The 15232-nt window shown below is 38.7% G+C and overlaps 1 protein-coding gene across 2 annotated transcripts in view; it reads left to right on the plus strand.

Annotated features, from left to right (window-relative positions):
- The window catches only part of NELL1 (neural EGFL like 1), a 277760-nt gene that overhangs the window by 214146 nt on the left and 48382 nt on the right, over window positions 1-15232 (plus strand). The window lies entirely within an intron of this gene.

Consider the following 15232-nt stretch of genomic DNA (forward strand, 5'->3'; position numbering starts at 1 on the left):
ACTCCATCTGTTTCCTGTGGTGCAAGCTCCTGCTTTTCCTTCCTTGTTTCCTTCTGCTTTTTCTGAATTTGTTGTGCAAATTAGACAAGAATTCAGATGCTTGCTTTTCACTTCAAGTTATTGAATTCTCAATATTTGATTTGTTTCTAAGTCACAGAGGTTTTTTATAGAATCACAGCCTATTCCAGGGTACTCACTAGTCATGATTAGAGTCTGCCTTTTCCCAGATTTTTCTGTTTCAAGATTTGCTTCTGGCAGCCTCATAGTTCCACCTTTCTCTTCATTTCATAAAGAACTGGTTCCTTCTCTACCTTAAATGGCTCTTATTAGATTCTTTATAGAGGAGATTTGGGATTTTATTTTGGTTGGTATTTATTGATGTTATATGTCACTTAACTAACATTAATCAGAGTTTTTTGCGCTGCATGTTTTGTTAATAAACTGTTTGCACTTGTATTTGCTGTTGGATATGAAGTGGGTTGTTAATGCAAGTTGCATGCTGTAGCATGGATGAGATTATAGCTGATAAATTTTTTAAGAAGAAAAAAAAGAAAGCAAAGAAATAACTGTTAAATCATTGTAATCACTTATAACCCAGAGATTGTGCAGTAATTTGTGTGTTTATTAAAGTCACTTAAGCCCAGTTGTCAACGAGTTTGCTTTAAGTAGCTTCTGAAAACTGCTAAATCCTCTTATGAATGCAGTCAAATCACTGCATAATAAAAGCTCATAGTTTCCAGCACTGTTTATGATTATTTAAGAATGAACTAGAACATTAATATTTTCACATCATCCAGAACAAATTTGAGGACTTGATTTTTTTTTTGCCTATGGCCTTTGGGTTATTTGTTTCAAATAGAAAAAACTCCAGCCATTTGCCATGTTCTAGATAGAAAAGCCTCTTGCCGTCCAGCAGTGAGTAGTGGCAATATAATGGGGAAGTAATACAAGACGTTCCTACCTCAGAGCCCCACCTACCACAGCTCCCCAGCTGCTGATCCTTCCTGCTAGTTACTCTCTCCCATGAGTAATTTGCTCATTCCTTTCCAAAACATCTGCTAGTCAGAGAGATGAGTACACTCAGAGGGATGCAGGATACTTGAGGTGTGTTTTATGTGTGTGAGAATAGTGCTACAAAACCAGTACTTGCACTGCAAAACCAGTACCAGTGTTGCCCAAAGGTGTCCTGCCTACCCAGGACTTGAGCCCAGCTTTCAGCTTCTCTACTTGTGTTTCTTTCACCCAAGAGCCTTAGAACATTCTTTTTTCTTATAGCTGTAGAGGGACTTTCATAACTAGAGCGCAGAGTCTTTAAGCTGTTGAAGTGATGGTTTAAAACTGATAAATGGAGGACATAACCAGTTTTGACTCCTGTGTTTTTCATGCCTTTTGTATTGTTTTGATCTAAAATATGAGTTAGCACACCAAGTAAAGGAAGCATGGCAGGCATGGTACTCTCATTACATCAAGCAATTTAGAGGTAGATGTCAGAAGAAGATAGCTTCTGTGAATAAAATCTATACAACTTGAACCAGAAGTCAGTTTATTTTTTTCTTTGAAGATGTATAGGGTTTACCAGTATGCTGCAAATCAAGATAATGATGGTAACTGAGAAACCTGACGTGCAAGCTGGTTTGAGAATGAATAGGGCTTTGTGTATGAGAATTTGTCACATTTTAGTGGTGTTAGAGGGTTTGAAAACTTCAGCAGGTACAGTCTATGTCACATGAATATTCCAGGGGGTAAGTGCCTATCAGAGCTACGTGAGAACAGCTTCAGCCTTCTGAGGGTGCACGTCCTGGACAAACTAAATGTTGAGAGTAGAAAGGTGATGAACCACTTTCAAAGCAGGGTTTGCTTCCCTTTGCTTCCCTAATTACTCCTGAAGTACGTAATGCTGTCAGGAAGAGGAGGCAGTTCAATAAAGACTTTCCTCACAGTCTCACTGCAGTTTGCTGCAGTGTTTTTAAAGGGCACCTAAGTATTCAAAACCCGTGTCTGTTTTGCTGTTGTCTGTAACATTAGAAATAAACACTTTGTTATATTAAACATATGGTAGCACTGCCTCAACCATTATGACACAGACCAAAGACAATGAAATGGTGGGGCATCACTTCAAATCAAAGCTTAAATGTTCTTGGCAAAACCTTGTCTGGTGGAAGCTCATGGTGAAGTGATGCATATCAGAAGTAAAATGATGTGTTTTGGCAACATATTCAATTTGCCACAGTGCATTTGAAAATGTCCTTCAAACTGACAACACAGCAATTCCTTATACATTATTTGTGAGCTGAAAGGACTTGTCACTGGCTAAAAACAGTACGACCCAAATTGGCTTCATCACCATTTAAAGGGTAAAATGAGCCAGTTATTAGAAATGTTGTTGAAAAGCAGGTGCATTTACTTCTGAATATGAATCATATGTTACTCATCATTTCTGACTGTCTGGTTGAAATGATGGTATTAGGTTAATTAAAAATTCTGAGATATTTGAGAAGGGTAGGATTTATGCTGATAGTTTACTTAGGTGAAATTAAAATGCACATTTAAGGCTTATGTACAAATACATAATTCAGCATGCTGCTAAGAAGAATTACCTCTTGCCAGTTGCTTTGCCTGACATAAGGAATCATCTTAACATTTGTGGACTGTCTTTTCTTTTTGAAGGTGAACTGCAAATTGATATTCAGAGATACTGTCGAGTAATTCCTCTCTCCGTTCATTCTTTATAATGCTGTTTCTTTAAGTGTGTGCTTGGTGCTTCTAACTGCATTTTTGTCATTTTCTATTTAGGATCTGATTCTGTCTCCAAATCAATTCTTTGTTTATTTTGTGTTTTGCTGACCAGGGCTGAAATCTGTGATCTCTGTGATTATTACCATTTGTGATCATATTTAACACAGTTGTGATATTTGTGTTGGAAACTTCTGATGTTAGAATTTTTACTGACATTGCTGTATCATTCCAGCATGTGTGTGCCTGACAGCTGAACTGGAGATAGGCGTCCTTAGCTGTATGTAACACTTGATTTAAGCCTGGGTGCATCCTTTACAGGGATTCCTGTTAAAGGTTTCTGAGAGACATTTTGGTGTGCAGAGAGGAATGCAAATACAGTACTCTGTGAGAATTCCTGGCAGCATGAACTCAAATGCCCTAGTTTTCCATCCATCTCGTAGTTTGGACACCTTTAAAACAGAAAAACTCTGATCATTCATTGAGCTGCTTTTTTTCTGTCTGTGGATGAGCCACAGGTCAGTGGGGTTTTTGTGACGGTTTTTGGACAGGTTCACAGTTATCCTGTATTTCTGGAGCGTTAACCACTGCCACTAATGAAGTGCTGAGGATGAGATAGGCAGGACAATCTATGATATCAAAGGCAGGAGTAAACACAGAATTGAGTGCCTTGAAATTGCAGGCATTCCTTGAACACCTGCCTGCATGTGCTGGAGTTCAGCATGGGACTAAGAAATACCTGTCAACATCTGTACAGCTCTGGGATGGTGACCAGCAGTGGCAGAAATTTCAGCTGTGGGGGTCAGTTACGGTATCTGTCTGTACAAATTATAATTTTGGGTCATGAGCAGGAAAAGTGGAAGGGTTTGAAATAGCGGGTTCCCAACAAGGGGCAAGGAAAGGAAAGTGCAGGATTTTTCCAAAGGCTGTAGGAGGCCTTTTGGCAATGGTGGGGCATTGCCTCCAAAAGGGATTCAACACAATTGCATCACACCTTTTCTCCCCTGGCTCGTGACAGCTGCTGTCTGAACTGGTACACAATGAATGGGAAATATGTTTCTGGTAGATTAGAAGGATGTTGTGTAGGCTGGAGCTCAGGGAGGTGGATATTTTTGTGGTAGCAATACATGTGTATTTACAGTCTTTGTAAAGCAGTGGAAAACAGTTTTCTCATAGAATGATAGAGAGATGTCAAAGAATAACCTGCTGATTATAAACAGTCAGAAGCGAGGGTAAAACATGGCAGCTGAGCATCAGGGTGTGATAATTACTGGAGTTATTTTTTCGTGCTCTTTTGGGCTGTGCCTGCAAAGAATTGTTTAATATTGGGGTGTGTAGCATGGCTGAGAAATGTGCTTTGAATCCCAATAATTACATTGCAAGTGAATAAGTAAATCAAGCCTTGTGGTGTTGCACTAGTTACATGTGGATTGATCACAGATTCCACAGGTGTGTAATGAAATGTTGCTGTGCTTTTATCTTGGATATGTGATGTGTACATCATGGAAATGAGGAGATCTTTAGCTGATTCGTTTCATAATAGTTGGCAGAATCTGGACTTGTTGTCTAAGAAGCTGCATACTTCTTTTTTTTCCCTTCTCTTCCCTTAAGTGGCTTCTTCTGGAATATACTATCTTTTGCAGTCCTTTGGGTAAAACTCCCTACAATCTGTATTACTTCAGACCCTAGAGATGGAAAAAATGTATTTCTGTGTGCCATTTATTTGATTCCTAAGCTGGATCAGTCTTTAGGCATGTATCTATCAAAGTCAAGGAACGTGGTTTAAAAAATGAGCAAATAAAAACCAAAGCAAAGCAGAGAAAGATTTTTCAGTGAGTACAGTAAGCTAAATGCCAAAACTCCCTACCTTTCTCTATCTAAAATCTTTCATAAAATAAGAACTGAGCTTTATTTTGGGAAATAAACCAGCTGTGCAGCTGTGGGCTCAAGGCTTTGCATGAGATTCTTTCTAAAGTCTCTAATTTCAAGGTGAGGCAAAGCCAGTATAGTGCAAGATAAGAGGGGTGAAGCGAATGATGCTTAGCTTATTACAGAAAACAGTGGTTGTGGTTGATATGTCACTCCTGAGGCTGTGACAGACCCAGGGAAAGCAGATGTTCCAGGTGGCTGAGGTTGTCCTGCTCCATTTGCTGCCGAGCTGTTTGCAGCATTTGCCCAAGTGGTGCTTATTGCAAAATGGCAAGGGATGATATCTTAATATGATGGAAAAAACAAAGCTGTCATTTGTAAAGATATCAGGGAATAGATCAAAGAATATCTACTATAAAAAATCTGACTAAGGCCATCTCAGAGGATCAAGGGAACATCTGTCTCCAAATCAGCAAGTAACTCTCAGCGGAAGACAAAAGTTGTTCTGTCTCGCAGTGCCAGTGTCCCAGACCAAGAACATGGTTCATTGCCCAGCTGACCATCACATGAGGAGATGACTCTTTTTTTTTTGCTGTTTACTCAACCTCAGATACTGTAAATTTTAGTTTTAAAAGCCAGGAAAAAGCACTAAGCAGACTAGGTTTGGGGTGGTGTTTTGTTGTTGGTTGGGGGGAGGTTTTGGGGGGGGTGTTAATGGAATGTTTTTATCTTTTTTCATTGTTTATTTGTTATGTTCAGGTGTGTGGGTCTATGTGTTTTTCTTTGTTTCTAATTAAAGGAATAACTGCTATATTAATCTGTTATGTTACCTAAGATGATATTTTGACAAGTAACAAATGGTTCTGATGTTCTAATATTTTATTATTTCTCTGACTTGTGACTTGTGGTCACACGTATTGGATTTGCACGGTGAGGTTTTGATAGTGGGGGTGGCTACAGGAATGGCTTGTGTGAAAAGCTGCCAGAAGTTTTCTCCTATGTCCAATGGAGCCAATGCCAGCTGGCTCCAAGATGGACCCAACAATGGCCAAGGTCAAGCCCATCAGTGATGGGGGTGGTGTCTCTGGGATACTGAACTTAAGAAAGGGAAAAGGTTACTGCACAACACCAGTTGCAGCTGGAGAGAGGAGTGAAGACAGGTGAGAGGAACAGCTTTGCAGACCCCCAGGTTAGTGAAGAATGAGGGGGAGGAAGTGCTCCAGGCAGCAGAGCAGAGATACCCCTGCAGCCCATGGTGAGAGCACAGGAGCTGTACCAGTTTGGAGCATCTTTGCAAGTGTCCTTCCCCCAAACATGTTCTCTGAGCCCCCATGTGTTCCCATTCCCACTAACTGTGGGCAACTCGTGGAGCCAGTTGGCAAGTAAGCTTGGAGTGACTTCCAGAGCAGAGGGAAGGGGAGGTTAAAGTGAGAGTTCTCATGTTTCCCTGGGGCTGGGCTTGCTGCATACCTTTGTATGAAGGAAAACTTATTTTTCTGGTGTAAAGGGCTGCTGGTCCAAAGGATTCCGTGCATTTCCCCAGGCTGTGTGTAACTATGCAAATGGACAAGTGCTCCTGATTTGTTTGATCGTGTGCCTGGAAGATGCAGAGAAAGGTGCAGGGGGTGGAAGCAGTATTCCCAGGCAAAAATGAGATGCCTGTCTTTCCTAGGTGAGAGAGGAGCGTGCTGTGAGGATAGCATGCTGCTATCCCAGCTAACCAGGCAAAAAAAATTTAGGGCTTCTCTCTTTGGCCTGTACTTAGCAGCTGGAATTCCTGGGGGAAAAGGGAGGTTTGCTTGTTCCTGTTTTCTTTGTTTGTTTTGGCTGCTGCTACAGTGTTGGATGTTTATTCATCCATAAATTCTAATTAAGTACTACAAGAGGAACATCATGTTTAGAGAGAGACAGGTAAACTAAGCAGCAGCCAACTACGAACTCTAAGTATAAAAGCCGTGTGTTCCTGCTGAACTTCCTACAGCCAACAGCCAATACAGCTGAATTTTGTGCAAAAGCCTTGCTCAAACTGAGGCATTGGAATCGTTCTCTGCTGGAGGCCGTGTTGCTTTGGTCCTTTCACAAAGTGCTGAGTCCCTGACTTAGTGTTCATCCAGTTTATCACCAGGAGCATCTCCTCACCTTCAGTACAGGTACATTCTGCTTCAGGTTCCTCTTGGATTCTGAGGACCCAGGCAGTAGGATTTAAATTAGTTTCAAGTGGCAGAATCACCACTGAATCTATTAAAGGAAAGAGAGAGCTATGAAACATTTGAACTTCTGAGCAAATATTTATGTTTGAGCAAATAGAAATGTTCATATATTAATGACATCTCTGTTTTGCAACTAAGAAACTCCCATACATAAAGCCTTTCTTGTGATGTGAGCTGTACAGAAAAGACAGTTGCTTTAAAATACCAATTTCATGATGAATTAACTACAAAATTAACTACATCTCATTTTGCTATGATTAAAAAAACCCTGCAAGTCTGCTTTTGAGTGCAGTGCAGTAACGCTAATTTATAACCTAGTTTGTCAGGACATTGTGACCCCTTTTTTTTCTTTTTCCTTTTCCCAGACAGATGTCTACATCAGTGAAAAACAGTAATTCCACAGAGAAGTACCAGAATTAGGTAGCAGACTAGCTAAATATTAAATAAAAACTACCTCAGGCTGTCCAGCTGCAGGCAGTATTTAGGGAACGTTACTGAGTTTAATAAGGTCTTTGCCGCCTGACTTTTTCTTATTAATAGCCAGCTCTAGATTGGAGAATCAACCATGAATATTTAAATTTGCTGATAACCTAGAAATAAAACTCAAGGCTTAGTAAAACTGAAGCAGGCACAGAAAGGTAGCTATCATTTTTTAGACAGAAATCCTCTTGGCTTCAATGGGAATTTCACCTGAACAGAAGCCTTAGGATCTGGTGTGACTGAATGAGATGAAATGAAAAATAAATGGCTCTAGTGAAATGAAAGACACTTAGAGTGGGTTTTTTGTGTGGAACAAGCTGTGTTACTTGAAGATACCAATGATGAATATGCCATTCTTAACTCCTCAATCTATGGTACAAATCTAACTAGATAATCTAGGAGTAAGATGCTATTCAAACCGAGTAGAGAATTCAGTATTTTTAGAAAATTTGTACAACTCTGAGAATTTTACTATATGGAGCCCTGTTTCTCCTGAAGTTTAATACAGTGAATGCTAATGTATTTAATGAGTGGATCTCATTGAAGTTAATCAAGGTGTAGTGAGGGAAGATGTGCCTCAGTGATTAAAACCAGCATCAGAAACCAATTTCTTTTTGAGAAATAATGTGACAAATGAAGAGAATGGAGAAAACCAACATGCCAGTGTTGTAGATGTTATTGTGTGTTTAATTCTGACAAAAAGTCAGTTTTCCTATGTTTTTTCTTTTTTCATTTAAGATTTTTTCCCCTGAAAATAATTACGGTATGGGAATGCTTTAAGCTGATAGAAGTGATGCAACGGGGCAAAAGAAAGTAAATGTGACCAGTAAGATCTTTTCCCATTTTGATAGGAATTAATCACCCCACTTGCTTTCCTTAGGCTGACATTTGGAAGAAGAGATCACATCCCCATTCGTGTAATCCTTGGAAGGTGAATAAAATGGCTTAAATCACTTTCTTATGTGACTTATGTAGATTGCAGCTTATGTACAAAGAGGATAACTAATCCAATTATTTTGCTTTATGAGTCAGGGTGAAAATGTGAGTTAAACCCTTGTTGAAGGGAGTGCCATCCCCTCTTTATTACCTGAGATAGCCTCTGTAATGTTGAATTTCTGTTGAATTTCAGTCCTTTAGAGTTTTTTTTTTTGTAAGAGTAACACTCACGGTTTTCAGCACTCTGCCCCAGGAATATTGCATAAGTTGTACAATTCTACCCTGCAGTGAAGAAGCCCAGAAACCAGAGGAGGTGGCTCTTTGCAAAATCTCCTAAATTAAAATCAGTGTGTGTAGTCAAGAAAACAAGTTTATATTTAGGATTGTGCTCATACGTACCACAGAGAAGAAATGAAATAGGAAGTTTTGCTGATATGGAACCTTAGAAACTTTCTTTTCCCCTCCCAAGGCTTTTTCTGTATCAGGTGAAATATTTTTATGTCCATAGTCTCCTTGATGGTGATGTGTCTGTTCTCTGAAAAAAGCACGTGATGCACCCAAAGACTCCCCTTCAGAGTGGACTTTTTCTGCATAATCCAACATATCATGCCTAGTGAAATACTAACAAAAAAAAAAAAAAATCAATAGAGTAATACCTGTTGGGTGTGAAAAAAGCCTACAAATCCGTGTCCTAGAAAGTGTGGCATTAAAGCCTATTCCAGACTCAGAGCTCACTTACTCACTGTGCAGATTCCTGTTGCTTTTGTTAGGCTTTTGTTCATGCCTGTAGTCCCCAGAGAAAGAATATGCAAGATGTTACAGTAATACTGTGCTTAATGTAAGGTAGGTATGAAGCACAAAAGGAAATTCGGATGGTTCTGGTTGAATATTTTCTTTGCTAGTTCCATTATGATTGAAGCAGCTTTAAAATAACATTCATACTCAACCTCCGGGAACTATGTGTCAAAGTTATTTTCAAACTTTTTATAATGTTATGATAAAAATCTGTTCAGTCCTTCACATTTGCAGAAATAGAGTTCTTCCTAAATACATCAATCATTTTGCTTGCTTTTAAAAAGGAACCTCTGATTTAGCAACTCAGGCTGTTCAATAGCTGGAGTTTTCTACAACTTAAGCTGTGTAACATCTGAATTATTTCTTTCAACATGTAATATCTTCTAAGTGGATCAGTCATTCCAGAGACAAACAAAATGGTAAAGTTTTTATGTGAAAGAGTGAAATTACCTTTCTTATTTGATTTTTTTCCTGAAGAGACATTCTCTGTATGTCGACAATCTAATCTTTGGAATGGTACTCATTTATCTCTTGAATGAGACATGAAATGAAAGCTCTAAACACTTCTGGTCATCAAAGATCCAGTTGAACCTGTATCCTATTTCAGCTCAGGTAATTGCATTCTGCCTTCTTTGGCAATGTCAGTCAGAGAAATTACTCATTGGAGAGAGCCGTCTGGCTAACATGGAGTGGCAACCATGCCTTAACGTCATGGATGGCTGTTTCTGTGATAGGTTATGGATCCTTACAGCTTTTGATGGTAATTACATGGGTTTAGATGTGAATGACTCTTAGGTGGCGTACAAGCATGTAGGTGTGTGAGGGTGAGCTCATCCACTGTCCTTCTCATTGCACTGTCTTGGAACTAGTGATATCTCTGATCTGGACAGCACAGTTCACCAGGGCCAGTTGGAGGTTCTTGCAGACCTACCACGTCATCTCGTTGTGAGCTGGTAGGCAGAGGTGTCCTTGGAGCTGAGAAAAGGGGAAAGGCACTCAAACTCTGAGGAGGATCTTGTGCATCACCCTGGCTTGTGCTGCAGCCACCCAGCCTCTTTATAGTAGCCCTGCTGGTTCATTGCCAGCTTGAGCTGTGGGCACTCTCAGTTTAAGAGAGATAAAACAGATTTTTCTAATTTCCAAGACAGTATTTTAACAGGTTGCCAGAATGGGTCTGTCCTTTCTTTTGCAGGTGAGCCACTGATCTTGAAAACCAATGAAAGTTTTCAGACTCAGAAGTGAAATTACTTTGTAGGCACAAGGAGAAGGTTGGTGATTCTCTTGGGTTTTCCCAAAGTATTGACACTGTTTATCAGTCAAAGTATGGCCAGTACATGTGTTTTATTTGCTTGCACGGCCACTTATGAGGATTGAATTCCAATAAAGAGATGTTTTACGAAGGTCTCCTGGGTTTCCATTTAATGTTTTGGAGCACAGATGGTACTGCAATATGGGAGAGATGTTTAGTTATTGGTAGTGGCTAATGGGAGGAAAAAGGAAAAACTTGTCCCTGGCAATACTTTGTGATTAGCTTTCCTAGAAGGAGATCGAGTGGTTTTGGTTGGATTGTTTGTTTTCTCTTCACCAAAGACTGAGTAAAGAATGTTCCATGAGCTGTGTCAGCCCCTGCAGAAAGTAAGTTTAGTGGTGTGACAGGGGATTTTCCCTGACAAATACTCATTCTCTCCTTTTCAGGACGCCTGTCCTGTCCACCTCTAGCGACAGCCCTAGCTCTGGAAAGCCTATCAGTCTGTCCAAAATGAATTCAAAACAGGGGAAAAAAACCCTCTCCCTGTATCATGAGGGATTTTTGTTTTGTGTCTGTTACCGATTGTGAATTCTACAGGTAATGAAAGCTCCTTTTTGGGATGAGACTTTCATTGTCTAGTAAAGCCTTTCTGTCCCCCATCTTTAATTGTTTTGTTTTTCACCCTTGGAATGTCCAACATAGAGTTTTTCAGTTCTTTCCATCAACTGTGTGGAGAAAGTAAAGATTTTATTCATCTCTCAGAAGTTTTCTTCCGTTTTCTCATCTGAAGTCTTGTTTCTCCTCCAACTTTTATGGAGTTTGCAGCTGATGCCATTTGAGATGTGTGTGCTGATAGCAGTAACAAGTCCCCCAGTGATACCATTAATCATTTATAGGTTAGGGAGTCTGATACCGTGTGATAATGCTCAGCTGTTCCTAAGGCCTTCCTTTTGAGATGACTGAGTCGTGAGTCATAGGTTTCTTTTTGAAGAGAGATTTGATTATTTTTTTTTTCACATCTCCCCCCATCCTTATCTTTTCTCAGCAGGTTTTATTAGGTGCACTCATTACTGAATGAGACGCAAGTGGGTTGGGTGTGTATATGGATGGTGGTAGGTCACTGAGGATGCAGCATCTGATCAGTATCGAGCATAATTTCCCTATATCAAATGTCTGTCTCACTGAATTGACTGGAAAGGATTTTTTTCAGACCCCCTCCATGATAGATATAGTTTGCAAATGTGAAAAGAATTAAATACAGAACTACACAAGGAGGAAGTCCACTACTCACTCATCCAGCTGCTACAAAAAGACCTATTATCTCTTTGTTAAAGTTGTAGGTTATCCTAGTGTTACTAACAGTTTTCTTAGTGAGTGTTAAATAAATTAATTGCTGTGTTAAATCCATTATTATACCTTGTTACTACAATCAGCAAAATGAAATTGGTCACTTAGTCCATTTGCTGAATAGTTTCAACAGTGAACTGATTCACTGTAAAAATAAATTGAAATAACTCCTTTGGAGGAAATTCTTCCAGGGAGAAGGAACATCCAAAGTGAGAAATGTAATCCAGTTGACATTGCTGCTCTGTTAACTTGTGGAAAAATGGAAGACACGTCACTTCATTGCATTTAATGTGATTTTTCATGAATGCTAAATTCAGTCTAGTTAAAGAAGCTTATATATAGTATGTTCACATTTCTAGATTTCATGTTTCACTCTTCTTTATGTTTCTGTGTATTAAGCGCCAGACTTAAAGGGCACAGACATTTTTTTTCTAAGCCAATTGAGGGAAGAATTTTGTGTCAGTCAAAGCTAAAAATAACTGCCTGTATGTGCAATAACCAATTTCTGTTTTCCACTGAAGGAAAGATAGTTTTTTTAGAGTCATGAAGAAAAGAGTCCAACCAAATCAGGGAGTAACTTCCTAAACTTTTTTCTTTTTCCTATTGGAATGTCTCACTTTTGAGTATAAATAAAAAAAGGTACCTAATCTAAAGGACTGGTCATATCAGAAGGATAAGGTAAAGATATTTTTGATATTCAAGATATTTTTGAACATGTAAAGCCGTATAGGCTTTCTGGTTTCCATAAGCTTTTCTTTATACTGTCAGTTGTATTGAAACAGGCTGAAAATCTTGACCTATTAAATTTGGGGAAGAGGGATTTTGTTAAAACCTTATTTATCTGACAGAATGATAAAAGGCTTTGTCAGTCTTTACCCCACCAAGTTGTCTTACACTACGAGCAGTCACATGGATTTCAATTGTCTAGTAATGATGTAAAGGACAGCTCAGTGTAATGCTTGCCAAGGATAAATTAATCAAGAAAATATAATTAATGGAAGAGGTAAAATGTATTCAAAAAACATTTTGAGAGTAATATTTGATTCAGAATGTCTGAGTAATTTATCTGATGTTGCGAACATCGAGCTGTATAAACTGTATATACACTGTATAGTGTACACTGTAAGGTTGTGGTTTGTCTATTTTTAAAACAATTTGCATAACACTTAAAAATTACAGTTGGCTCCTTCCCAGGTCAGTAGGTGATTTGAAATTTCTGGACTCAGGATGAAGCTGTTGCTCAGTCCTCAAAGTTCAGATTGCTGTAGTGAACGAGCAATCGCTGGTGGGAATTAGAAGGTAAAGAATATCTTTTTTTCGTGGCTCTGATTATTTTGGGTGGATGGTTTTTAATCTTTACAGGAAAAAAGCCTTGTATTAATGTACAGTGTTGTAAAATGTTTAAGGTGGAGAGAACAAATGCCCTGTAATGTTGGCATTCTGACATATCAGGTCACTTGCACACAGAAGAGAAGTTATACTTATTTGAGGAATATAAGCACGGAAGCAAAACTTAAGAATGGAGGGTGTAATTCCAACCTTTCTGTCTGGTGTATATCATGTTGGCACATTATGTGAATATTTGTACTTTTGGGGAATGCTGCCACAAGTAAGGCAGCAGAAGCTTGCTTAGCACAGAGCATCTTTTCTCTAGATGATGTAGGAAAGTATACAGTCTTCAAATGTTTCTAGTGTTATTAATTTGTTTTTGCAGCATAGAAGAGGCAAAAAACCCCCAAAAAACCTTGACAATTCTGAAAGTGGATTGAGGAGTTACTGCAGAACTTGCTTTTTAAAGTGCATCTCATCCAATATGATTATATAGTTTGTTTATAATCCACTTTAGGGACTATAAACAAGAAAAAGTACGTTGACAATTATATATTTCAAACAGATTTTAACAGATTCGAATTTTGAGCAGGTCAGCCATAACAATCTTGACTAGATGGTCATGTTGTTAATTTAAAACAGGATTCTTTTTGTGGTACTGTATAAACTAGCATTAACATAATGGACAATGGCAGTTTATGGACACGGAGATTATTTCTTCTTTGGAAACAACTGTTAAAATATTTTTCATATAAAAAGGGTGGAGATTATAGATGTTTATTGATCTTAATAATCAACTGTGTTACGACATTGCCTGCAGCTGTTCCCCCAAGACACCAGGCAAACACATTGTAAGGCAGGGGATGAACAAGGATCTGATACAAACTCATCACTTGGGTTCCTTTCTATGAGTAAAGATCCTGAGAATTTGGCAAAGTCATCTCCAAGGGCAGAGCTCTCTTAAGACAGCCAGACAGATTTTCTGTTTCCTTGGGTTATTAAAAGCCAAGGTAAAGCCTCCTTAAAAGACAAGTTTATACTGGAAAGATGAATTGATTACTGTATTATTAAGGGCTGAGTTGGCTGTACGTGCTTCCTCCTACTTTCAGAAAGGAAATCACATGCAACCCCTTTGGTTGCACCTATATATTTTGTGGATAAGTAATTCATGTATAACAGAGCTTATATGTGACTAAAGTGATGTCTTTTAAGAACATTCGAGAAAGGAGTGCAAAAATTGCTTGTAAATGTTGGCAGATAATCACAGTATTTATGAATTCTCATTTATTTTTCTTCTCCTTCCCTCTCAAAAATACCCCGTGTTGTTGTGAGCATTCTGTTACTTACAGAAATTAATTTGAAAGTGAGATAATCTAATCTAAATTCAGTGTAACTGTAAGCACTGCTAAAATATGCTTTCGGGACTAACATAGCATTATATGTGTACTGTGGGGTGTAGGTCATTGCTTGTTTTCAGAAAACAAGGATGTTTGTGTCTAAATTGTACATTACTGATTCTAAACCACAATTTGTGATTTTTGTATACATTTGCTCGATGGAGATCAGTACCAAAAAAACCAAAAACCACCAACAAAACCCCAGCCTACATAACTATACATTTTTGATGTCTTTTTCTTGTGTTTTATCATAGTGTATACCTGTGCTGAAACAACATATCCTAGATCCATAGAATTATGTAGATGATTTTGAGTAGCGTCTCTGGGAAGGGATTCTTGTATAGTAGTGAAGAAGTGGAATAAAAATCATATTTTCATTATTCTAATTCTGGTTTTTAATCTGTTTTAGAGCTTTGTGCGTGTATGTACATTTAGAGTGGCTTGGGGGGGAGAGGATGGCTGGCAAAAGACATAAGGGCTGCACCATCAAGTAAAAATAAGTGAGGAAAAGAGAACTCGTGGTATCTTTCATCTGGTCATTCTGGGTGCATTGGTGGCAGAGGTGGCACTATTAGTTGCAGTGTTGGTGTGGTGACTTTTACAAGGCACTGTCCCAAAATATTGTTTGGGATAATAGCACCTCTGTAGCAGTAAAGTCAACTTCACAAGAAAACAATGTGCTGATATGGTGCAAAACAGTTTCTAGTTACGTATTTTACCTTCTCTCAATGATTTATTAATTTACTGAGATGGGGATGATGAGAATATAAAATTCCTTTAGATGACTGCATGAATTCCTTTTCCTTGGAACTGAGGAGAGTGTCTCCCATGCTTGAGGAATAGTAACCAAGTGGTGAAAATAATTGAGATGCTCTTGAATTTTATTT

The sequence above is a fragment of the Pipra filicauda genome, unplaced genomic scaffold, assembly GCF_003945595.2.
Source record: "Pipra filicauda isolate LSUMZ 115617 unplaced genomic scaffold, ASM394559v2 scaffold45_size4122338_pilon, whole genome shotgun sequence".
NCBI lineage: Eukaryota > Metazoa > Chordata > Aves > Passeriformes > Pipridae > Pipra > Pipra filicauda.